General features: G+C 41.2%; 1 long non-coding RNA gene across 2 annotated transcripts in view; it reads left to right on the top strand.

Annotated features, from left to right (window-relative positions):
• The window catches only part of LOC118562466, a 28,383-nt gene extending 3,422 nt beyond the window's left edge, over nt 1-24,961 (top strand). Inside the window, exons 1-2 of one of the 2 annotated variants that reach the window (XR_004930637.1) lie at nt 17,725-18,580; nt 24,655-24,961. This is a non-coding gene — a long non-coding RNA (uncharacterized LOC118562466). Of the gene's footprint in view, nt 1-17,724; nt 18,581-24,654 lie in introns of those variants that run through there. The other variant, XR_004930638.1, reaches the window with a different exon arrangement.
• Nucleotides 24,962-27,366: the final 2,405 nt, after the last annotated feature.

Genomic DNA, 27,366 nt, shown 5'->3' with positions numbered 1-27,366 from the left:
CAATGTTGCTACTCCTCCACCTTTCCTTTGCTGTCTGCTCTCACAAAGGAAATTGTAGTTTGGAGGTGTTGACTCCAGCAGTATTACTTCTTCATTAGATTCATGCAACCATGTTTCTGTTAAAAACATAACATCAAGATTGTTGTCAATAATAAAGTCATTAATTAAAAGGGATTTTCCTGACAGAGATCTAATGTTTAATAAACCTAGTTTATATGATTTGGTGGTTGATGATGTCTCTGTGGCAGGTTGCATCTGACAGTTAATGACTTTCAAGTATTTGTTCCTGTTTATCCTTTTGTTTTTCTTTTTTCTGCCACGAATCATCACAGATATTCCGTAATTCCCGGGAAAAGACCCAAGCTGATTCTCGAAACTGTCTTGTCTGATAAACGTGCAGCGAGGGCCCGCTGTGTATCACAGCGAAGTAATCTGAAGGTCTTGAGGACAGGCATGTTCCGTGATACGTAGAGGAGGATCTGGGGCTCTGCGGCCTTTGGAAGATGCTGGTTTAGTCACAGAGCTGTGGCTATATGGAGAGGATGTCATCTGTAGGCCAATCTTAAATACTTTGTTCATGTTGGGAGAAAATTCCAGAAAAGGAACCTCTGGGCTTTGTGGAGAGGAAGGCGAGGCGGGTGTAGTCCGGACCGGTGTTCGTGACAATGGATTTTCTTGGTCCTCTCGTTGTCCTGCTGAGATCTGGGATGAATCCTCCTGTAGCTCTGACGAAGCCTCTTTCTGTGTCATCTTTCTGGCCATGTTTATCTTGGCTTGTTCGGGCTGCACTGGGCTTATCTTTTGTTTAGGCACTGGATGTACTTTGTTTTGGGACAAAGCTGATGTCGTATGGTTCACAGAATAGAAGATGTTTGAAATCAGCCGTTTTGCACCTGACCTATTTAGAGAGAAGCCATCTCTGTTGAACAGATGTCTTCTTTCCCAAAATATGTTAAAGTTGTCTATGAAGGTTACAGTTGTTTGTTTGCATGTTTTTTCCAGCCATTTGTTTAACATCAGAATTCTGGAAAAAATCTCATCTCCACAGTAAACGGGCGAGTGAGGGCCGCTAAGAAACACCTTGATATTAAGGCCATGAACTAGGTTCAACAAACGAATGTAATCCTCTTTCAATACTTCTGTCTTATCCGGGTGATGTCGCCCAGGGCTTCAGCTTGTATTATGAGTTTTTCCAAGGTCGGGCGTTCTTTCAAGATCCTCTGAAGGTTGTCTGATATTTCAGACACCAGGCCAAAGTTCGAAGGGTTATAAATCAACACCTCTGTGTTTTTCTTGTTACAGAAATGTTTAATCCCCCTTACAGATCCATTGCATAATATCAGGGTCCTTGGCCCTGTGGCATGTCTTTTCTGTGATGTCTTAGAACGAAAATCGTTGACATACCTCTGATTGTTGTCGTGATCCTCCCTGGTCACATTTTGGAGCGGAGCGAATCTGTTTCGTAATGGAATTCCTGCATTTCCAGCAGGTTTACTCCTATCATTTGTTTTGAGAACAGCCCGTTGTTGTTTCACTTGTCCTGGGACATCTCTCTGTAGTCTCGGCCAGTTTTCTTTGTCTGGGTGCGGGGTTCGTTTATCCTTTGGTCTTGCACCCAGAGTGATCCAGGGATTCTCATTTTCCTCCGGGGACTGTTTGTTCGCCGAGTCGCTGGGCTGGTGGTCACCATTCAGAATCACAGGCAGGGTTGTTTCATTTCCATGCGTGGCGTTTACATCATAATTCACTTCGAGTCGACAGATTTTCAGTTCCATAACAGCTATCTTCTGTAAAAGCTTGTCAAAGTCCATTGTGGTGAAGGTAGGCATCCTTTGAATCAGGTGGTTCTCCTTCATATCCGCTTCATGTTGAAGTCTTTCCATAAGAGCATTTTTCCTGAGAACTGCCTCCTCTGGGCTGTTGTAAAGAGGCATCTTGTGTGGATTAGCTGAAAACTAAAAGAGTCCACACGGGGAAAAAATCAAACTCAAAAATAAATCACAGAAATTAAATAAAATAAAATAACTAAATCCAACTTTCTGTAATTTTGGTTAAGAGATAAAAAGGAGATAAAAAGGGGAGGAAAATGCAAGCAAGCAGGGAGCAGAGAAAAGAGCGTCCGAGTAGGCAGAGAGGCGGAGAGCAAAAAGTGATGAAAAAAGTCATACTGGTACTGAAAAAAACTATAATCAAAGTGCTCATAAAGGTGGTGGATAGCTGGGCCAAATGGAACCGGTTTAAATGGGACAAAAGTTTCCAGCCTGAACACAACGTAAAACCGGCCCACGGTCAGCATTTTTATTGAAGCAAAACTCGGCAAAAACCTTAATGGATTTTCACAGGATTGTCTTGTTGCAAACCTTAAACATGGAGTGACATAAACGTGTACGTAAATACATTGTTCACTGTATTTATGTATGTTGAGTACAGTTAGATGTAATATGAGAGAGAGAGAGAGATATTACTGTGTCGTCAGATTTATAAAAACGTAAGCACACCATGCTTTTAAATATAAAATTATTACATACTGTTCAATAAATCATAACCTTTTTTTTAATTAAGAGTAATTTTCATTTGAAGGTCCTTTTATGGGGGCCGCCATCTTGGTGAAGAACAGTACTGCCTCCTCCCAGTTTGTGACGTCAGGTCGCGGGACCGGCTGTAGAGCAAGTCCCAATGCCCTATCTCTCCCCTTGTCAATAAATATCTGTTTTAATGCCAAAACATTTTTAACGGCTTAAACAAAGATAGACATGGCATTAAGAATTTAAATTAGTACTAATTTTACATTTAGAGACATAAAAAGACAACAAATATGCACTAAAGTACGGTTTATGGATTGGGTTCTGCAGTGTTATAAGATGAGTATAAAACTCATCTTTAGAACAATCTCTGCTCCCCTTCTTGGGGGAGTGGGGGTGAACGCGGCCTGGGTGTCTATTGTCATGTGTGTTGAGAGTTGTTAGTGTTGGGGTGGGATTACATTTTCAGGTGAGGATGTTTGGAGGGCTATGTGTCCAGCTGCCTATCTCAGTCCTGGTCCATGTCGTCTCCATCGAGGGAACAGCGGTCTGTATTATAAATATAATACCCAAAATAAAGTGTTGCTAACGTGTGTTACTTTGAACGCGTTGTGCTGGTAAATTGGCTTGGGTGGTTTAACATTTAACTGAGTTTGACTCAGTCAAAAAAAAAAAAAAAGTCTTGAACTCTGAATTGTGAAAAGGAACAACCAAAAGACTGACAATCGGGCCTTGGCCCATCTAGGAGCCCTGCCTGACAGGAGCCAGAGAACGTACAAAATCTTTATCTGATCGCAGGAATAAAGCAGAGGTGAACAATTAAACACTAGTTTGCACTGAAATAAAAAACCACCACAATCCCCGCTTTCGCCAGAGAATCTTTCAGGGCACGGTTACGTACCTTCAGGAGGCGGATACAAATTACTGACCTTCGCATTCTGATCAGCGGGAGGCGGGGTGACGGGAGCTTGATTGACGGGTTGAGACAACACGGAAGTCACGGAGTTGGTTAGCTGGCTAAGCTGCGCAGCTACCAACTGAAGCTGGTTGTGAGTGGAGCTAATGGCTAAACCAAGAGACTGCATTTGTTCCTGTTGTGCAGCTAGCTGCCGCCCGAACGCATCTGCTGGGCTTTGGTGGCCAGAGCCTTCTGTCATGTTTTTCAAATGTTTATCCCACATGCTGATACGAACGGGAGACCAGTACACAGTTTTAAGGTGTTTATTTTTAAAGGAAACAATGCAGAACAGAGAACGAAGCTACTCGTAGCCTGGAACGAGGCCTGAGCGTCGGGGGCAGGGATGACTGTAAGGAAAGGGGAATAATGAGTCAAAGGCAAGAACCAGGAACGTGTCAGAATCGTGCGCTGCTTACCATTAGTCGAAGAGACCTAACCGGGGAAGAGTAAGTGCCGAGGGAACTAGTGTGCCTACTCTAGTAGGTGGGTGGTGGCTGGAGGGCGGCAGATGGAGCTGGCGAGAGATCCGAGACAACCTCAGCAGGCAGGAGCGAAAGACTGATTGACCAGAGAACAGGAAGCTTGAGGGTGCCAGTGGAATCCGGGAGGGGAAACCTCAAGCCCGACTTGGTAACGGCAAGGGAGCATGAGGGGGAACGCCACAGCAAAATCTGAGCAGAGAACTCCACTGGTACACAATCCTTTTCGGAGCTCCAAGACAGGTGAGTGCATCCATGCACACAAAACTGTGACAAAACAGGAGATCAAAAATTAGTCCAAAGTCAGAGAAGGCAAAAACTCACAGCAAGCAGAATCCAAGGCTTGGCCAGAGGACACGTCGTACCACAACTGGTTTAAGGCTCTGGCATCTTCCATCTGTCTGTGCGCCGCTTAAGAAGCCAGAGGAATCTGCCTCTGACGAGCCGCAGGTGTGGGGCACGCCCCCTCAGACACCACCACCACCTGTGGAAAAAACCCGGAGCAGGAAGACGCATGCAGAACCCTGACAAACAGTCTTATAATCTGATGCTCTTTTATGTGTGGACATGGACACACGAGGCACATTGGACAAAGCGTAATATTTTGTTTTAAAAGCATGGCTGAAAAGGTCAATGTCGTGTCATCAGCACTTTAAGGTTAAAAAAGGTAGCTCTACAAAGAACTGAGGTTTTGCAGGGCTTATAACAGTCATGTCATTTTATTCTGTGTTTTACTGTTCTGCATGTTCTGTCAAAGAATTTAATCTAGCAAAATTTCCTAAATATATCAGAATCAAAATGTGCCTCAGTAAAGGATGAAATCCAAACATTTTCTAATCTGCCTAATGTCTTTCAATATTTCCTGCAGATGTTAAGCAGAAGCTGATTGTTAAAGAAGAAGCTTCTTTAGACCACAGACCTCCTGCTGACCTGCATGACCCAAAGCCCCCCCACATAAAGGAGGAACAGAAGGGAATCTACATCAGTCTGCCAGGAGAGCAGCTCAATGGGAAGGAGGTGATTAATGCCATCAGGCTTCCAGTCTCTGCTCCTCCCATAAAGAGTCTAGATGATGAACAGTCTCTGCTGCTCTCACAGCTTTATCCAGACCAAATTAAAGGCAGAGAGTTTCCAGAAGAGAATGATGGAGACACCAGGATACAAGATCATGGAGATGCTTCAATTTTTTTAGAGACTGAAGACACTGAGGAGGATGAAGAGGACAGTGATGTAGATCACCCTCTCTCTGAGCTGAAACACTTGTCAGACTCTGGATATAAGAAGTGTCCTACAGAGAAGAAAAAATGTAGGAAAAGCCGCATGGGAGTGAAGCTTAGCTGCAAAGACTGTGGCAAAACATTTATGGGAAAATCAGCTTTAAACACACACATGAGAATCCATACAGGAGAGAAGCCTTTCTGTTGTGATCTATGTGGACAAAGATTTAGCGACAAATCTAATTTAAAGTCACACATGAGAATCCACACAGGAGAGAAGCCTTTCTGCTGTGATCTATGTGGACAAAGATTTAGCGACAAATCTAATTTAAAGTCACACATGAGAATCCACACAGGAGAGAAGCCTTTCTGCTGTGATCTATGTGGAAGAAGCTTTAGCCACAAATCAGCTTTAAACACACACATGAGAATCCATACAGGACAGAAGCCTTTCTGTTGTGATCTATGTGGACAAAGATTTAGCCAAAAAGGAGATTTAAACATACACATGAGAATCCATACAGGACAGAAGCCTTTCGGTTGTGATCTATGTGGAAGAAGCTTTAGCCACAAATCAGCTTTAAACACACACATGAGAATCCACACAGGACAGAAGCCTTTTTGTTGTGATCTATGTGGACAAAGATTTAGGGACAAATCTAATTTAAAGTCGCACATGAGAAGCCACACAGGAGAGAAGCCTTTCTGCTGTGATGTATGTGGACAAAGATTTAATCAAAAAGTAAATTTAAACACACACATGAGAATCCATACAGGACAGAAGCCTTTTTGTTGTGATCTATGTGGACAAAGGTTTAATCAAAAAGTACATTTAAACACACACATGAGAATCCATACAGGACAGAAACCTTTCTGTTGTGATCTATGTGGACAAATGTTTAGTCACAAATCTGTCTTAAACAAGCACAGAAGAAACCATACAATGCAAGAAATGGCAAGTTGTTTTGTATAGCACATTTCAGTACAAGGACACATCAAAGGGCTATTCATGATTAAAATAAAAACAGAAACAAAAATTTGACTACAAATTTAGATGTTTCAGTTAACAGTTTAATCAGAACAGTCAAAGGCAATCCTAAACAAATGTGTTTATAATCTTGATTTAAAAGAACTCAGGCTTTCAAGCACTTTTTACAGTTTTTTGGAAGTTTGTTTCAGTTGGTAGAATATAATAAATCAACTTTTTACAGGTTGTAAAGCACTTTGGGGTCGTCGGACTAGTTAAAGTGCTATACAAGTACAAGCCATTTACCAGATTAGGCTTGAATCAGAAGACCTTAGTGGTCTGGAGGGTTGATATGCTGATAACAATTTTGTGATGTATTTAGCCATTCCTAAGCCATTCAGGGATTTTATAGACTAAAACAAGTATTTTAAATTCTATTTTCTGAGATACAGTAAGTTAGTGTAAGGTCTTAAAGTCTAACTCTTGGACTGAAAGAAAATCCTGAAAGAAAATCCTGAAAACTTCCAGAACAAGGTAAACTTTGAATATTCATGTGTCAAAAGTGTTCAAATTAAGTTTAAATTTGAAATATTGCGCATTTTATACGCCGATTTTGGTACTCCGAATTTGGTGCTGTCTTCGTTTACGATCGGCCATTTCCGACGTGTGACGTCAGTTCAAGAACACCGAGAATGCGCGCAGCGAACTTGCATAGAAACACACAGGCGTTTACGTTGTACAACCTGTACGGCAAACAAGGATATAAGGATGTTTTCCAGTATCTTCTTTCACACACCAAATCTGCTGATCCACGTCTACTTTGAGCAAGCGCTTTTAAAAAAAATCGGCAAACTAAGTCCACAATAAAATGCCTTCTAGCGTCGCTTATAGACCAGTTCACTGCTATTGTTTTCATGCGCGCCGGACTAGAAGGAAATTGACGAGTTCTCGGCGTATTTTTCTTCTTTAGATAACGTATCACAAGATCGTTTTAAGAGTAAGTTGATGGTATCATATTGCCAGATTTATACCGCAAAAGCCTGAAGGGACGGAGCGAGTCTGTGAAATGCTGGCCAAGGGTTCCGTACGGCAACATATACAGCTACCTTATAAACACGCAGGGAGTACACACGAGAGAGCATGGAAGCATGAAACCACTGGACGGCTAAGAATTATTTTATATCGGGACAGACACCAGCAACCCCTGCGACCCCATGAGGGATTAAGCGGGTCAGAAAATGGATGGATGGACGTTCAGACATGTTTGTTTAACAGCAGAAAGCGGGCACACAGCGCTTCAGCAGAGAGGAAGACCCGCCCGGTAGGTTAAAACAAACATTGTTCACTAAGGATTATTTTGGTGTTTTTGTCTTATTAATCCTTTTCACAGACTCATGCCAGAGGGTTTGCATACATTGTACATGTACGTATATAAAAAAAAAAAATGCCGTAGTTGGTGGCTGTAGTGCAGACTGCTGTGAAGTTGGCTTGACATTGGATATTCAAGTTCCGCGGAGTCAGCGGGATCTAGCTCACGGTTGATCTGGTTGAAGGACTCCGATTTCGGCCAGCGTCTCTCAGCTGCTCCTTTCTCCCATACACGGTGGGACCGTCAACAAATCTGATTTGATTTTTGTTTCTCAAGAGTGCTCCGCTGACGCCGCGGAGCTTGAATGTCCAATGTCAAGCCAACTTCACCGCGGTCTAGTGCGGGCCAGAAAGTAACGCTACATACTCTGCCGGTGGATCAAAAGGTCCGAAAGAAATGGGATAAATTTGTAAAAGAAACGCGAAAGGACTGGATTGCCGGCAGTGACAAAAGTGTTTCATGCAATTCACACTTCACGAGCGAGGATTGTGAGGGGTACTTACAATGGAGCATGGGCTCTATTAGTGATGGGTCCGGCAACACCGATGCGTCGGCGCATGTGTCGGTCTCATAGAGCGAAACCCGTGTCGATGTGTGTATTACTACGGAAAAGTCACGTGACCGATACAGGAACTGTTTCGGTCACGTGACCAATACAGCACCTGTTTCGAACTGACTGACGCGCCAAACTGTTTCTGTTCCCTCTAAGCTGCACGCGTGTGCATTCGCGCACAGCAGCGCGCACAGCAGAGCTATGCTGCGCAGTAAAGAAAATCCAAGCTGAACTGTAAACAAAATAACGGTTAATAATGATTAATTTTTAACTATTTTGCAACTCTGGTGTGATGGTGTTGTACCACAGTCTCGCTCTGTGAGCGCCAGGTGCTGATCGGAGCGCACCACTGATGGATGGGTTCTGCAACGCTTTTTTGGTTGGGCGGGTTGCGCTGTGCGTCTTTGTTCTGAGCGTCGTTTCAGAAAAAAACGGCTGATCTACCCTTAGTAGAAAGTTGCTACTCTGAGTAGTTTTTCCTCCCTTTGTCATACTCAGCATGTCCGATTTCAGAACAGATGATATCAGTCAGGTAACTAAACACAGCGCCCGATCAACCATTTGTAAAAAAAAAAATAAAAAAGCCAGTCCACAAGCATCCTCCTTCACATTATTTATTGACTGTATCTAAAAAAAATCAAATATATGTTTAATTCAAAAGAAAATATAAAATAATACAATGCAACATACAATGATTTAAATTGTATTGTGTATACTTGATCATCAAATCAGTGCTAGTTAACACTGTCAACCAGGTAGCCTGTAGTGATTTTTAAGGTCCAGCAGGTGTCAGTATTCAGTGACACAGTATCGGCACAGTATCGGCACAGAGTTGCAATGTGTCAAAACGTTTCATGACGCCTCATCGACCCATCACTAGGCTCTATGTCTTGGGCAGGTTAGATATAGTCTCCTCAGGTTCACCTTGAGGAGACTATATCTAACCGAATATATATACGAATATATATACGAAGAAACTCCGTTTCTTCGTATATATATTCGGTATCGGAGTCGCCGATGCTTGAGGGGGAGTTTGAAGGTGTATCAGACATTTTTTTTAATAATTTTTTTGTACGTAGAGTACGAGTTCTTAATAAAGTGTAACAAATCGTTGGCGAAAGACGTAGTATTAGCAGCTGGATGCACGGCACTAGTTCTGTTTGTGACGTCACATTCCGGAACTGCCCGATTGAGGAATGTTCTGGCACTTTTGCTTATACAGCAAGTTTTATCGAAATTACTTCCAAACGGCGCACATAATTCACATATATTATACATTTCTTTACTCTGGTGACTTTTTGAATGCATCAGGCAAAAATACATTCAGTCCAAGAGTTAGACTTTACGGACCAGGTCGATGTGCTTTTCTTAGTCTTATTGAGGATGTGAGCAGCAGCGTTCTGGATCAGCTGCAGCATTTCAGTTTTCTATTTGACTAAAATTAAATGCATGGATTAGTTTTTCCGTAACCGGCTGTGACATCAGTCCTTTAATCCTGGAAATGTTCTTCAGGTGATGGAAGGCAGACTTTGCAATCACATTTAGATGCCTTTGCAGGTTCAAGCCTGAGTCCATTAGTGCAACAACCCTCAAACTGGGGTCTCCAGACCATGCATGGGTTGGGGGTCTGTGAAACTATGTAGTTGGGCCTGAGGAGACACTGCTGAGGATGTGTCGTGTTTGAGTCAAGTATCATAATGGACAAATATTTAACTCTGTCCAAATTATCATGTAAAGTAAAGGCCAAATCAGCTAAAATTAGGAAGTATGACAACAGTTACATCGAGTTTGGCTTTATGGAGAATGAGGATTGGAGACCAAAATGTGTTTGTCTTCAAGTGCAAGAAAACAAGCTTTGTATCTGGTGGCGTAGAGCAATGCAAACAGTAAGAAGCCACACTCAATAGGAATGGACCTTGTGCTTCCTGCTGCGGTGGACATGTGTGAGGTTCTACTTGGTACAGATGCAGCTAACAAGTTGAAAACTGTCCCGCTTTCAGACGACACGATGAGAAGAAGAATTAAAGAACTGTCGGCTGACATTCAGGAACAGTTATTGGATAGACTGTGTTAATGTGATCAGTTTTCTATACAGCTGGATGAATCTACAAACATTTCCATTGCTGCTCAACTGATAGCTCTGGTGCTCTATCCCTGGGAGGGAAACATTTTGGAGGGTTTTCGTTTCTGCAAGGAGGTCTTGGGCAGGACAACTGGTGAGGAAATATTTAAGCTAGTTGATGCTTTTCTGACTGAAGCAAGACTGAGCTAGAAAAATGTCTCTGTTTGAACGGATGGCCCAGCAGTGATGACCGGCCCAAAGAGTGGAGTTGAAGCGTGGATAAAATCCATCAATCCATGCGTTATAGCTACCCACTGTGTCCTGCTTCAGCAGGCACTAGCTTCCAGAGACATGGACCCAGATCTTCTGTTCTGAACACAGCTATCACTGCAGTTAACTTTGTGAAATCCAGAGCTTTGAAATCACAGCTGTTTGGTCAACTTTGCCCAAATCTGGATGCTGAACATGACGCACTGTGATGGTTGTCTCATGGAAAAGTGTTGCAAAGTTTTTGAGCTACACGGAGAAATGGCTGAATTTGAGAGGAAAAAATGGACATTTACATTTCTTTCATGATCCAGACTGCATTGCCAAGTTAGCCTATCTTGCAGACATATTCAACATATTGAACAGCCTCAACCTCTCCATCCAAGGAAGCTACACATCTATCCTTGAAGTTAGTGACAAAATCACCACCTTTATGAAGAAGAAGAATAAAAGATGGAATAACAGACATGTTCCCCCAAATGACTGACTTTTTAAACACTGAGAAGCTGTCTGTTGCTATTGTGAGGGATGTTGTGACTTCACACCTAACATCACTGTGTGAGAACATCAGCTCATATTTCTCTGATGTGAACACTGATGCCTGGGACTGGGTGCTGATCCATTTTCACCTGCTGCAACAAGAAATGTCTTAAGAGGTAAAACAGAAGAACATCTCTTGGAGTTATCTTGTGACAGAACATTGAAGGCCAGATTCCAACAGGAAAATCATGCAGACTTTTGGGCGTCCCTCTCACATGAGTATCCTGAACTGGCTGCTGAGGACATGAAAATATTGCTGCTGTTTTGTTATTATTTTTATTATTCTCTACATGTTTATTTTTATTTACCATGTTTATGACATTTATCACATATTTACTCATTACTATTAAAAAGGTTTTAAGGTTTGAGTTTATTCAGACATTAAAGTGTTTTTCAGATGACTAATATCTCTCTCACGTATTATTGTGTTTATTATTATTGTCATTTATTTACTGGAACATATACCATGCTTCATCTTACCTCATACTATGTTTTTCAACTGTCTCTCTTATCATTGCAGAAGGCCTGCAGAGATATAACTCTTTTTCCAAGACCTGAACTGAACTGTGTGAATGGCGTTGTATTATCTTGAATATCGCATCATAAATGGTTTCTAACCAGGGACCTCCCTGAACACAATAAAGAGAGAGGAAGCACAGGGTGTGTTTTCAGAGCAGTAAGGAGTTGTAACTGAGCACATCTCTGCTGTTCTCCTCTGAAATAAAACCAAACTAACGTTTGTTGTCTTTCTTCCCTCGTGTTGTTTAATGAATGTTTAGGGTATTTGAACCTGACACGTTTCCAACCACTTACCTCTGTGAATCAACATTTTCAACTCCGACTGTAATGAAGAACAAATGCAGAGCTGGTTTACAAGTGGAAGATGATCTTAGAGTTTGTTTGTCATCCATGCCTCCAAGAATAAACTGTGTGGGGAGAGACAGGCTCATCCTTCTTACTAATTGTCAAGAGGTTATTGATGTCATTGATGAATGGCTTGACTGTGTAACAAAGCCTAAAGCAGATATTGATAACTGGGAGTTGGTTCCACAGGAGAGGAGCCTGATAGCTAAAGGATCTGCCTCCCATTCTGGGGTCCGTTCTTCGTACGTTGCTTAAAACATCCGAGATCAAATGAGACATCCAAGATGATTTCATCCGGCTAATCATGATCCGGCTAACTGGGTTCTTCGAACACACCTGTTGTTTACGATTAGTATGGCTGGATTGAGTTATCTGAGACAACTGCGCGTTCATGCGTTTGTTTAAAAGGGGAAATGTATCGATAGTAGAAACATTGATCAGCATCGCTGCTATTGGCTGTTCAGCATGGCCAAAGAACGCCCACAGATCTTCTCCCACGCAGAACAAGAGTTTGGAAGATTATGCCGAATTTGAGTCATTAATTAAAACACCTCAAAATCTGTTAAAGCCAGGAGAGAGGGCTGGTAAAAAGCAGCAGACAAATTAATGCGTAAATACTGTCCATGGTAGATGTTTCTATCACTTTCTACAGTATTAATTTTTGCATTTTAATAATTTCATATTTACTTTGTTCTTGTATATCAGAGCCTCCACGGAACCCGCTAGAACATGGGGACAAGTAAAGGTGAGATACAAGAATATTCTACAAAATGGTAGCCTTTAATTATTACACTTTATTTTAAAAAGGCACTTGTTATGTCAAGAGATCCAGTGTCATTCCTTAGAGACGGGAAGTAAAGGACATGTGCAAACTGGGAATTTTAACAAAAAAAATATTTATCTATAAAAAAATGAAGTTCTTCCTTTTCCAAGTCATCCACAGTTTACACGGTAAAACTGTATTGCTCCGTGGCTAGATAATCCATCCATAGTTTTTTTCTAATACAATATACGGCTCGACAGGAAGCAAGCCTTTCAAAGTAAAACTAAACTTCACAATAAAATGGCCCAAACAAATCTTCTTACTGAATATGATAAAAATAAAAAGCAAACAATCATACAAATAACTTAAATATTTTAGATTTATGGCTCCAACATCACTTTTTCCTCTTTAAAACCCACTGCTAAATGATGTGTCTGTTTATAACAGCCACCAAGAAAAATCTCTCTACATTTACACTGTTGCGCTGCGCTAAAGGATCCTCTATTGTGCAATACGCGGTTAATTCTAAAAACTGCAAATTATTCTTGCACCTTTCGCAACAGGTTACTGTCGTAAAAAATGGACATGGCTACGGCAGACTTCCCTATCTCCTTGGCTTATAAAGCTGCGATCTAATCTTGTTTACATGAAATAAGCCTGCTCTCGAGCAGGCTTAAGCTGGCGCACATGTTGCTATGACAACAAGTGCAGGATGTCTTTCGAAGAACCAAACGATCCAAGATCATGCCAAATTGTCAACAATGAAATCATCCTGCTAACTGAGTTAGCGACGTACGAAGAACGGACCCCTGGCCACTCTGGCTCCCATCTGATACTTTGTTTATGGGTATTTAAAGGAGGGAACCGCCCTCAGTCGATGATGTCAGCCGTGGGTTGTGTAGACCCCCGACCGCGTGGATTGTGCTCTAACCGGACTGACCGACTTCCCAGTCCTAACCATGGTAAGAGATGGAACAACAGGCCTGTTTGAAAGCTTGTCGGCTTTGATGCTTGCTACTTTGCGTGTGTGAAGAGCTTGCTGTTTGTCTTGCTGTATTCTTGTGGGGAATAATAAATATGGGCGCTATTATCCCAATAGAAACAGTGTTTGTGTTTTTATTTGTGTGTTGCCGATCTCTTCCGAATCTCAATAAACATTTCATAAAACACCTACTCTCTTATCATTGCACAAGGCCTGCAAAGATGTTACTCTTTTTCCAAGACCTGGGGTCCGTTCTTCGTACGTCGCTAACTCAGTTAGCAGGATTTCATTGTTGACGATTTGGCATGATCTTGGATCGTTTGGTTCTTTGAAACTCATCCCGGACTTGCTGTCATAGCAACATGTGCGCAAAGTTGAGCCTGCTCCCGAGCAGGTTTATTTCATGTAAACAGGATTGGATCGCAGCGGAGGAGATAGGGAAGTCTAGCCAGCGCACTTGGACCAGAACTGTGGAACACCATTTTTTTTTTATGTTCAATAAAAGACGAAACAAATAATGCTTTGTTCCTGTCGTTTTATTTAAACAATTATTTATAAAGAAAAGTCAGCAAGTCATCTTTTGCCTGCAGTAAGAGAAAGTTATGTAAAATCAGTAATAATACTATGTGTAAAATGGTGTAGTAGAATTTACTCTGATGGTCCTTTTGAAGCAACCCGATCTCTAGTGCAGTTTTTCTCTTTTTCACGTTGTGGAGTTCAATTTCTCCTCTTAATTTGTATTTTTTTCAGGTCAAAATACTTTTTCTTTTGTTGAAGATGCCGTTAATATAGGGAACAGATGGCACCTTGAGTCATTTTGTGAAAAGAAAAAGAAAAAGGGTTAAACATGTAAAAGTAAAAAGAACCCGATTATTTTTCAGCCTTCGTATTGGTGGCTGTTAAAAACAGACAAACACATAATTTAACAGTGGCTTTTAAAAAATAGGAAGAAGTTGCTTTTTAAAATACAGTATAATAATTAAAGGCTATCATTTTGTAGAATATTCTTGTATTTCACTTTTTTCCCCATGTTCTAGTGGCTCCCATGGAGGCTCTGACATAAAAGAACAAAGTACTTATGAAATTATTAAAATGCAAAAATACATACTGTAGAAAGTGATAGAAACATCTGTCATGGACAGTATTTACACATTTAACTTGTCTGCTGCTGTTTGCCAGCCCTCTCTCCTGGTTTTAGCAGACTTTGAGGTGTTCCCTGTTGTTTTAATTGACTCAAATTCGACATAACCTTCTTTTAAAAGCTCTTGTTCTGCTGGGAAAAAAAACTATGGGCGTTCTTTGGCCATGCTGAACAGCCAATAGCAGCGCTGCTGATCATTGTTTCTACTATCAATACATTTCCCCTTTTAAACAAACGCATGAACGCGCAGTTGTCTCAGATAACTCAATCCAGTGATACTAATCGTAAACAACAGGTGTGTTCGAAGAACCCAGTTAGCTGGATCAGGATTAGCCGGATGAAATCATCTTGGATGTCTCATTTCATCTTGGATGTTTTAAGCAACGTACGAAGAACAGACCCCAGAACTAAACTGTGTGAATGTCGTTGTATTATCTTAAATGTCACATCATAACGGGTTTGTTTAAGGAGTTGTAACTGAGCACATCTCTGTTCTTCTCCTCTCAAATAAAGCCAAACTAACACTTGTTGTCTTTCTTCCCTTGTGTTGTTTAATGAATGTTTTAGGTATTTGAACCTGACACGTTTCCAACCACTTACCTCTGTGAATCAACATTTTCAACTCTGACTGTAATGAAGAACAAATGCAGAGCTTGTTTACAAGTGGAAGATGATCTTAGAGTTTGTCTGTCATCCATGCCTACGGTGTTCATTTTAGGACATCCTCAGACTCAGGTGTCAGTGTCAGAAAAACCTCTGTCATCTTCAGACAAAACTGCCTCAGCGTCAGAAAAACCTCTGTCATCCTCAGAAAAAGTTGAGTCAGGTCTCAGAAAAAACGTTGTCAGAAAAACTGCAGTCAGGTCTCAGAAAAAACGTTGTCAGAAAGAAATCAGGTCTCAGAAAAAACGATGTGGAAAGAAGGATTTTTGATAAAATTAAAGAAGATGGGAATTGGGGGTTCAATGTTTAATTGGATAAAGGATTTTCTCAACAATAAACAAACTATAAAAGTAAGAATATGAAATCAATTATCAGAAAATCTTTATGTTGAAAATGGTATTCCCCAAGGAAGCAATTTTTTCTCTATATGAACTTTCCAAGTAAGCCTTTCATCTAACCACATACCCAAAAATTTAAATTGTTTTACCCTTTCCAAATCATATTTATGAATTTGTAACTTTAATTCTTCAGAAACTTTTTTCCTTGTAAAAAAACAAAATCTTTGTTGTATCTACAGAAATCTTGAATCCCCATCTAAAAGACCATTCTTCTATTTTATTAATGGCTTCTTGAACTTTTTTTAATGATGAAACTTATATTTTTACCCCTCTTCCAAATTGCTCCATCATCAGCAAATAAAGAAACACCCATATTATTTTCCACATCCTCAAACATATCATTAATCATAATAGAAAAAAAATAATGGACTAACTATGCTTCCTTGGGGAATACCACTTTCAACATAAAGATTTTCTGATAATTGATTTCATATTCTTACTTTTATAGTTTGTTTATTGTTGAGAAAATCCTTTATCCAATTAAACATTGAACCCCCAATTACCATCTTCTTTAATTTTATCAAAAATCCTTCTTTCCACATCGTTTTTTCTGAGACCTGACTGCAGTTTTTCTGACAACGTTTTTTCTTAGACCTGACTCCAGTTTTTCTGACAACGTTTTTTCTTAGACCTGACTCAACTTTTTCTGAGGATGACAGAGGTTTTTCTGACGCTGACACCTGAGTCTGAGGATGTCCTAAAATGAACACCGTACATGCCTGCAAGAATAAACTGTGTGGGGAGAGACAGGCTCATCCTTCTCACTAATTGTCAAGAGGTTATTGATGTCATTGATGAATGGCTTGACTGTGTAACAAAGCCTAAAGCAAATTAACATTCAATTATTCATTGACTCGGAATTATTAAGGATAAGTTAAGAACGGATCCAGTGACAACTTAACAGAAGCCAGGAACTTAAATATGCTGGCAATAATCAAACTTGATAAGGAACAGGTGTGAGATCAACAGAAATACATGCAGCTGGAAAAGAAACTAGGGTGGGAAACTGGGAGGGCACACAAACCAAACACTAACTGAAACATCCACAAGCCAAGGAACTTGTAGTAGTAGCTTGTCAGTCCATTGCCCATCTCCACCCTTAGCTCTGGGTATGTACAGGATAACTCCAACATTGATCCACAGGTGTGTGCAATTGGCCAGCGATCTAGTCCTTCCAAAGCTGTAAATATCACTTCAACATATAAACAAAACTGGAGAAATGGAAGAAAATTATGAATGTGATGAGGGGCCTCATGGAGCGTGATTAGGGAACTAGTCATTCCTGTTTAAAAACTATATATGTGGCTTTGATTGGATCAATCCTTGATTTTGGATGTATTGTCTATGATTCTGCAGCAGAAAGTAATCTTAATAAATTAGATGTTATCCGATATCAAGCCTTAAGAGTTTATTGTGGGGCAACGAGACCTACCCCTGTAAGTGCTCTTTGAGTAAGAGTAGGAGAGATGTTATTAAAATACAGAAGTACGCAGCTGGCATTGACCTACTGGGCAAATTTGTGTGGGCGCAGTCAGGGTCACCCTACTTTTAAGACCCTGGAACCAAGCCAGGAGAAGGAAGAAGTGAAGATGAACAGTTTTGGGTGGACAATTGAAAAAGCAACAAAAGATTTTGAAATAAGTCATTTATAAGGGAGTCCTTGAGTTTTCAAATATTCCGATATGGATGCTTGGGGAAGCCAATGTTGATTTGAAGTTACTGAAGAGGAGGGGATGTAATGTGAATAATGTTTCTACTTATATTAGGAGGAAATACCTTTTATTATCTATAAATTTATACTGATGCTTCAAAGTTGGACTACGGTCAGGCTGGGATTGGTTTTGTAATCCCAGACATTGGTGTGAGAGTTGCGACAGACTGGCGACCTGTCCAGGGTGTACCCTGCCTCTCGCCCAGTGAACGCTGGAGATAGGCACCAGGCCAGCAACCCCCGTGACCCCATGTGGGACTAAGCGGGTTAGAAAATGGATGGATGGATGGATGGGTGTGAGAGTTTATTAAAGAACAAGTGACCATATAGCAGTGAATACTGGGGAGCTGCTGGCTTTGCTCTTAGAAATGCTCTGAGTGGAAGAACATGAGCCAATGAAAATACTAATTGCTTCAGATTCAAGTAGTGCATTAATAAGTTTAAAGAATTTCAGAATGGATGTTGTTGTAGAACTGTCTCAAATAATAAACAGATCAGGTACACTGAGGAAATGTGTGGTTTTCCTCTGGGTGACAGCTCATTTTGGAATAGTAGGCAATGAATTGGCAGATAAGTATGCAAAGCAGGGTGTAAGAAAATTAAACATAGATTTACCTGTTAAGTCTTCAAAGACAGAAATTAAGAGCGTTGTAAAGAGTACTCTAAAAAGAAGGAGGCAAAGAGACTGGGATTAAAGAAGTACTGCCCGATTCTGTTACTCTGTCCATCAAAATGTTGGGGGAACAATGGAGATTGGGGGAGATCTTTGCCTGAGAGAGGAGGATGTTCTGCCACGTTTAATGACGGGACACAGGAATTAATAGCACATTACACTTAATTGGAAAACATCCATATGGAAACTGTGAATATTGTGGGGAGACTGAGACAATAGATGTGGTTTTTACTTGTACTAAATACAGACGACAAAGGAGAATTCTTATAGGAAGAATAATTGAGAATGACCATTTAATATTAAGAGAATATTGCAGGGATGGAGAGATACAGAAATTTGTAGGGCGGTCCTGAAATTTATTAAAAGTTAAGGATTACTTTTGTGTATTTAGATTGGGGAGACTTGACTAACCAGAGGCTTCCCAGCCCAGACTCCATCCTGGAAGGCGGCGGTAATGCACCTCTACGTTGTCACCCACATTAAACTTCACAAGATCAAGCTCTGTAATGATGAGTTTAAAACATAATCATTCAGAAAGCAGAGCAGATATGTTATTAGAAATACCGCTTACATTATTTAGAACACAACAAATGGGTTTAACAGTAATATTTTAATGGATACCAGCACATATTGGATTCAAAGGCTCATAGGTTGGCTAAGATGGCAACTCAAAACGTCATAAATTTAAGCTAGAATGGCAGAAAAGATGTGATAGAGAAAGCAAAGGAAGATGGTTTTATAGGATCTAAAAGTCGTTTTGGGGAAATAAGAAATGGAAGAAGGAACAGAAAGGAGGAAAGGGTATTAAAATTAAGATTTGGACACACCGGACTGAACAGTACACTTTTTAAGATACAAAAACATTCATCCATCCATCCATTTTCTGACCCCCTTAATCCCTCATGGGGTCACGGGGGTGCTGGTGCCTAACTCCAGCGTTCACTGGGCGAGAGGCAGATTACACCCTGGACAGGTCGCCAGTCTGTCACAGGGCAACACAGAGAGACAAACAGGACAAACAACCATTCACACACACACTCACGATACAAACACATAATATAGGAAAATGTTACAATTGAACATGCCAAATAAGATTGTCAAAAATGTCAAATAGAAGGAAGTTTCATGAAAGAATTTGAGAAAATGAAAGAAACGTTTAATATAGTAAATATATCACAAAGAAATTTAGAAAGCAAACAGATACAAATTATTATAAGAATTTTTGAAAATAACTACATTATTTATTATAATTTGATTATGTAATATAGATATTTTTCCATCACGAACCACACTTTATATCAGCTGGTAGCGGTACTGCGCAATACAAGTTTTTCTGCCAACCGCCAAAAAAAATAAATAAATTATATATATATATATATATATATATATATATATATATATATATATATATATATATATATATATATATATATATATATATATATATATATATATATATATACACACAAGAAGACGAACCTTCACAGATTATTTCGTGATGTAAATGTAGACATGAGACTTCTTAAAAGGAAAAATTATTGTAATTTAAACGAAATAGGGATAAAGACTGATATATATTTAAGAAACTCATAATTAAAATATAATCAGGTGGTAGTAATTTAAAAGGATGTGTGGGAATAGGAATATATATTTGCCAGAGTTTAAAATACACATTCCTACAAGAATGTCAGATCAATTATCTGTTTTCACAGCAGAGATGGTGGCACTTATACTGAGTTTACAGTGGGTAGAGGAGGTTAGACCAGACAGGGTGGTGGTATGTACGGATTCCAAAGCAGTTTTAGAAAGTATTCAGGGAGAAGGAAATAATAGGAAAGATTTAGTCTTAGACATTCAGCACAGTTTATTTAGATCATACAGGGGTGGCATTGATATTTTGTTTTGTTGGGTACCAGCACATGAAGATGTAAAGGGCAATGAGAAGGCAGATAAATGAGCAAAAAGGGCTTTAGAGGGGGCAATAACGATTACAATTCCTTTAGGAAAAGGGGAAGGGAAATCACTTATTAAGAGTAAAGAAATGGAAAAATGGGAAAAAAGTGGAATGAAGATAAAAAAGGAAGAAAATTATACAAAAGTCAGTATTAAATATAAATATTAATGAGGGTAACAGAAGGGAAGAAATAATAATGAACAGATTAAGAGTAGTTCATATCTATTTAAATGACAATTTATATTTAATAGAGAGGAAAAGGCAGTAGAGGGCGGGGCCCTTGGCGTTCCGATCCTCGGCTGCAGAAGCTGGCTCTTGGGACGTGGAATGTCACCTCTCTGGTGGGGAAGGAGCCTGAGCTTGTGCACGAGGTTGAGAGGTTCCGACTAGAGATAGTCGGACTCACCTCGACGCACCGCTGGACATTCTTCCACTCTGGAGTTGCCCATGGTGAGAGGCGCCGAGCTGGGGTGGGCATACTTGTTGCCCCCCATCTCGGTGCCTGCACGTTGGGGTTTTACCCGGTGAACAAGAGGGTGGCCTCCCTCCGCATTCGTGTGGGGGGACGGGTTCTGACTGTTGTTTGCGCTTATGCGCCAAACAGCAGTTCAGATTACCCACCCTTTTTGGAGTCCTTGGAAGGGGTACTGGAGAGTGCCCCTCCTGGGGACTCCCTCGTTTTGCTGGGGGACTTCAATGCTCACGTGGACAATGACAGTGGGACCTGGAGGGGAGTGGTTGGGAGGAATGGCCCACCTGATCTGAACTCGAGTGGTGTTTTGTTGTTGGACTTCTGTGCTCGTCATGGATTGTCCATCACAAACACCATGTTCAAGCATAAGGGTGTCCATATGTGCTCTTGGCACCAGGACACCCTAGGTCGCAGTTCAATGATCGACTTTGTTGTCGTTTCATCTGATCTGCGGCTGTATGTCTTGGACACTCGGGTGAAGAGAGGGGCGGAGCTCTCCACCGACCACTACCTGGTGGTGAGTTGGCTCCGATGGCGGGGGAGGAAGCCGGTTCGATCGGGCAGGCCCAAACGTACTGTGAGGGTTTGCTGGGAACGTCCCCTGTGAGACGGAGCTTTAACTCCAACCTCCATGTTTCGCGCCTCTATTGTTGAGGCGGCTAGTCGGAGCTGTGGCCGCAAGGTTGTCGGTGCATGTCGCGGCGGCAACCCTCGAACCCGCTGGTGGACACGGGCGGTGAGGGAAGCCGTCAAGCTGAAGGAGTCCTACCGGACTTTTTTGGCCTGTGGGACTCCGGAAGCAGCTGATGTGTACCGGCAGTCGAAGCGGCAGGCGGCTCGGCTGGTCGCCGAGGCAAAAACTCGGGCGTGGGAAGAGTTCGGAGAGGCCATGGAGAAAGACTTCCGTACGGCTTCGAAGCGATTCTGGTCCACTATCCGGCGTCTCAGGAGGGGGAAGCAGTGCAGTACCAACACTGTTTACAGTGGGGGTGGTGTGCTGCTGACCTCGACTCGGGACGTCGTGTTTCGGAGGGCGGAATACTTCGAACACCTCCTTAATCCCACCAACACGTCTTCCATTGCGGAAGCAGAGCCTGAGGACTCTGGGTCGGGTTCTCCCATCTCTGGTGCTGAGGTTGCCGAGGTTGTTAAAAAGATCCTCGGTGGCAAGGCCCCGGGGGTGGTTGAGATTCGCCTTGAGTACCTTAAGGCTCTGGATGTTGTGGGGCTGTGTTGGTTAACGCGGCTCTGCAGCATTGCGTGGACATCGGGGGCAGTTCCCCTGGATTGGCAGACTGGGGTGGTGGTTCCCCTATTTAAAAAGGGCGACCGGAGGGTGTGTTCCAACTACAGAGGAATCACACTCTTAAGCCTCCCTGGTAAGGTCTATTCAGGGGTTCTGGAAAGGAGGGTCCGTCGGATAGTTGAATCTCGGATTCAGGAAGAGCAGTGTGGTTTTCGTCCTGGCCGTGGAACACTGGACCAGCTCTATACCCTCAGCAGGATTCTGGAGGGGGCATGGGAGTTTGCCCAACCAGTCTACATGTGCTTTGTGGATCTGCAGAAGGCATTCGACCGTGTCCCCCGAGGGATCCTGTGGGGGGTACTCCGGGAGTATGGAGTACCGGACCCTTTAATAAGGACTGTCAGGTCTCTGTACGACCGGTGTCAGAGTCTGGTCCGCATTGCCGGCAGTAAGTCGGACTCGTTTCCGGTGAGAGTTGGACTCCGCCAAGGTTGCCCTTTGTCACCAATTCTGTTCATAACTTTTCTAGACAGAATTTCTAGGCGCAGCCAAGGTGTTGAGGGGATCCATTTGGTGGCCTTAGGGTTGCGTCTCTGCTATTCGCGGATGACGTGGTCCTATTGGCTTCATCAGGGCGTGATCTACAGCTCTCACTGGAGCGGTTCACAGCCGAGTGCGAAGCGGACGGGATGAAAATCAGTGCCTCCAAATCCGAGACCATGGTCTTGAACCGGAAAAGGGTAGAGTGCCTTCTCCGGCTTGGGGAGGATGTGCTGCCCCTAGTCGAGGAGTTCAAGTATCTTGGGGTCTTGTTCACGAATGAGGGAAGATGGAGCGGGAGATAATAAAAGCAAAAGTAAATATTTTTAATAATTTTGGCGGTATTCTTGGATATAGAAAAGGCTTATGATATGATGTGGAAAGAGGGATTATTGTTCAAGTTAAGGAAAATGGGCATTTGTGGAATAATTTATCATTGGATAGAGAACTTTTTAACAGAGCTGACAATACAGGTAAGACCCAAAAAAAAGTAAAAAACAAAGCAACTGGACTTATTTTCCGTACTTGAAGACGTTTCGCTTCCTCTCCAGGAAGTCTGGAGTAATGTGGAGTAACAAGCTTTATACTCCTACCAAACAAAGGCCTTGTAATGGCTTTTTGAACCGAAACTGGTCCACTCCTCTGTAACGAGGAGTCGTTAGGGTTGTTATTGGCCTGGCTTAACGGAACGATGTTTTGATCCCCCATATGAGGGTGAGAATTGAGGTGATGATTGGCCGGAATTGATCCTATAGCTGGATTGTAAGTTTTTGAGAGTTGGAACCTAAGGCCTCCTCCTCTGTTTAAGGTTGGTCTTTCTCTCTTGACGTAGATGGCTTCCTTCACACCCCTTTCAAACCATCTGTCTTCTTTGTCCAAAATGTGAACATGTTGGTCCTCAAAGAGTGTCCTTTGTCCTTGAGGTGTAAGTGGACAGCTGAGTCTTGTCCTGAGGAGGTAGCTCTCCTGTGTTGAGCCATGCGTCTATGGAGAGGTTGTTTGGTTTCTCCAATATAAAGATCAGAACATTCCTCACTGACTGAACTGCAGACACCAATCCACTCATCTTAGGTTTGGGGGTTTTGTCCTTGGGATGCACCAGCCTCTGTCTGAGGCTCCTGTTTGGTTTGAAATGTACTGGGATTTTGTGTTTGGAGAAAATCCTCTTGAGTTTTTCAGAAACTCCAGCAACATATGGGTTGACAATGTTTTTGTGTTTATTCTTCTCACCATTATGTTCTGCAGCGGGTCTTTTGGATTTTCTTGCTGATTTGACAAAAGCCCAGTTAGGGTACCCACAGGTTTGGAGGGCATCTTTGATGTGTTTCTGTTCCTTGTGCTTCCCTTCTGTTTTAGTAGGACATGCTTGGCCCAGTGTTATAAGGTTCTAACGACCAAAAGTTTGTGCTCCAGTGGGTGGTGTGAGTCAAAAAGAAGATATTGGTCTGTGTGAGTGGGTTTCCTATATACTTCAATGTTGAGGTTTCCATCTCCTTCCATGTTCACCAAACAGTCGAGAAAAGGTAGCTTGTAGTCGTTGGCATCCTCTCGAGTAAACTTGATGTTGTTGTCCACCGAGTTGATGTGTCTTGTGAAAGCTTCCACCTCTTTTAACTGGATTTTGACAAAGGTGTCGTCCACATATCTAAACCAGTGGCTTGGTGGTGTTCCACTGAAGGTTTCCAAAGCTCTCTTTTCCATTTCTTCCATGTAAAGATTGGCTACAATTGGTGACACTGGAGATCCCATGGCACAACCATGCTTCTGTCTGTAAAAATGATCGCTGAACTTGAAATAAGTTGTAGAAAGACAAAGGTCCAGTAAGGTACAGATCTGGTCCGGAGTGAAGTTAGTTCTGTTATTTGGGTCCCTGTCTTGTTGAAGACGTTTCCTGACTGTCTCTACTGCTCTGATGTAGGTATGCAAGTGAAAAATGAAGTGACATCGAAAGACACCAGCGTTTCCCCTGGTGCCATCTTTAAATGTTTGACTTTGTTTGCAAAGTCCTTGGAGTTTTCTATGTGATGTGGTGTGTTCCCCACCAGGGGGGCTAAAATACTAGCAAGCTGTTTAGCAATGTTATATGTTACTGAATTAATGCTGCTGACAATGGGTCTGAGTGGTGTTCCTTCCTTGTAAATTTTTGGGAGTCCATATAAGCATGGAATGTCTTCCCCTGGATATAATCTATAATAAGATGAGCGGTTAATTACCTTGTCTTTTTCTAGTTGTTGTAGGTAGTCAGTGATTCTCTCATATCTGTCTGAGCTTCCTAGTCTCGCGGCCAGAGATTTTCCCACGTCTGTCTTTCAGAGTTCCCTGCGCCTGTCTGCACCGCCATGGGTTCTGCCTGCTGTGCTGCTGAATCTCCTGCTACTCCAGCGTTCCTGCTCCAAGTGATCTCTCGGCTGTCCTGCTGGTTCTCCTGCTACCCCTGCGTTCTCTTACTTACTCTGGGGACTTCCTGGTTCCTGCAGCGCAGCACTCCAGCGTCCTCCGGTCCTTCAGCTCTCTCCAGTCCCCCAGCTCCTACACTCACCATCCACCAGCTCGATCCTGGTAAAGACTCTGGTTCATCTCCTCCATTACACCTAACCAGCAATAAACTCTCTGGAATGAAGCTCCATGTGTGGTGTGTGTGTGTTCGGGTCCATCAGAACAAATCCTGACAAAAGGAATATTGGGAAATGAAGGAAATATAAAGGATATTTAGTGAACATTCAAAATTGATATTATTAGATATCTATAATAGAATATGGAAAATTACCAAGAAGTTGGAAGGAGGCTATAGTGGTTCCAATATCAAAACCGGGTAAAGATGGCTCAAAACCAGAAAATTATAGACCTACTGCATTAATTATGTTTAAGTAAAATTATGGAGAAAATGGTAAATGAAAGATTAATTTATTTTGTTAAATCAAAAGGGTGCTTGTTTAATTATCAAAGTGGTGTCAGAAAAGGAAGGAACACTATGGATCCACTTCTGTGTTTGCAACATGAGGTAATAAAAGCAAAAGTAAATATTTTTAATAATTTTGGAGGTATTCTTGGATATAGAAAAGGCTTATGATATGATGTGGAAAGAGGGTTTATTGTTCAAGTTAATGAAAATGGGCATTTGTGGAAGAATTTATCATTAGACAGAGAACTTTCTAACAGAACGGACAATACAGGTAAGAGTTGGTAAGAGTCTTTTAAGGAGAAATTAAATAGAAAACGAAACCCCACAAGGCAGTATTATAAGTCCGTTGTTATTTTCAGCCATGATAAATGATGCATTTAAAGAAATAGAAAATGAATTAGGCTGTTCTTTGTTTGCTGATGACGGAGCTATTTGGAAACGTGGAAGGAATATAACATTTATTTTAGGGAAAGTCCAGAAAGCAATTCATAAGATTGAACAATAGTCTTACAAATGGAGTTTTACATTTTTGGTAGATAAAACAAGAGTATTGCTGTTTACTCAGAAAATAAATCAAGAAGTACAACTGAAGTTATATAATAAGGATCTAGAGAGAGTAAAGCAATTTAAATTCTTAGGAGTGTGGTTTGATGAAAAATTATCCTGGAAAGTGCACATAGCTAAGGTTATTGAAAAATGTAAAAAGATACTTCATATAATGAGATGTTTAGTTGGGTATGAATGGGGAGCAGATAGACAAGCTATAAAATTAATTTATATAAATCTAATTAGGTCTGCAATTGATTATGGAAGTATATTGTATGGATCAGCATCGGAGACATTATTAAAAAACTGGATATCATCCAATATCAAGCATTGCGTTTGATAACGGGAGCAATAAGGACAACTTCAAAATCAGCTTTACAGGTGGACTGAGAAGGATACATCTGTCATTAAATTACTTGGCTCATTTGCAAGGACACAATCAAAGCCATCCTACACAGGTAACTTTACATCCCTGCTGTGAGAAAGACAGAGCTGATAATAACTCATTTGGTTTGACAATTATTCAGAAAGTAACAGAATTAGGATTAAATCATTTAAACATCAGTCCAACAGTACCATTATCAATAACACAACCATGGGTTTTACCTGATGCAACAGTAGATTTAACAGTATTAGAAAGGAAAAATAGAGATAAAATGTACATATGTAATTTTATAATAGTGGAGGAATATATAGAACAGTTTTATAATTATGTTAAAATTTATACAGATGCATCAAAAAGTAAATTAGGACAAACTGGAGTAGGCGTAATAATTCCAGAGTTCACATTGCATATAGGGTGGAAATTAAATGAAGGATTATCTGTTTATATGGTAGAAATGATTGCATTGCTGGTTGCTGTAGAATGGATTGAAGAAGTGAGACCACTAAGAGCTGTTATATGTTCAGATTCAAGTTCATCATATAGGAGTGAAAGGTAATGAAATGGCTGATAAGAAAGCTAAAGAGTCGATAAACCGAAGTGAGAGTGATATAAGAACTAACAGGAGTAAGTCAGAAGTTAAAAGTGTTATTAAAAGAAAGATCCACGAAAAATGGCAAAAACAGTGGGAAGAAGATATAAAAGGAAGATAGCTTTACAGAATACAAAGAAAGGTAGGAGTTGTTGGAGGAAAAATTGGAAGGAGCAAAATACGGGAAAGGAGAATAACTAGACTACGGTTGGGACATACAGCACTTAATTCAACGTTACAGTTAATAGGAAAACATGAAAGAGGAAGATGTGACATCTGTGGAGAAACTGAAACAATAGAACATGTAATGTGTACCTGTAGGAAATATGAAAGACAGACAACACAATTGATAAGGAGTCTTGAAAAGGAAAAAGAGCAGTATGGTCTTACAAACATTTTAAGGAAAAGTACTAAGATTCAAGTTATAGGATTATGTTTCGTTACTTATTGGTAACAGGTTTAGTGAAAAATATATAGTTTTTATTTTTATTTTTGAGCAAGTCTGTCCTGATCCCCACTCCTTTCTGGTTGGTGGCAGTAATGCACCACATAGTTGTTTGCCAACCGCCATTAAAGTTAAGAAGAAGAAGAAGAAGAAGAAGG

The sequence above is a fragment of the Fundulus heteroclitus genome, unplaced genomic scaffold, assembly GCF_011125445.2.
Source record: "Fundulus heteroclitus isolate FHET01 unplaced genomic scaffold, MU-UCD_Fhet_4.1 scaffold_947, whole genome shotgun sequence".
Classification (NCBI taxonomy): domain Eukaryota; kingdom Metazoa; phylum Chordata; class Actinopteri; order Cyprinodontiformes; family Fundulidae; genus Fundulus; species Fundulus heteroclitus.
The sequence above is the reverse complement of the archived record's forward strand: the minus strand, read 5'-3'. Positions and strand labels throughout refer to the sequence as shown.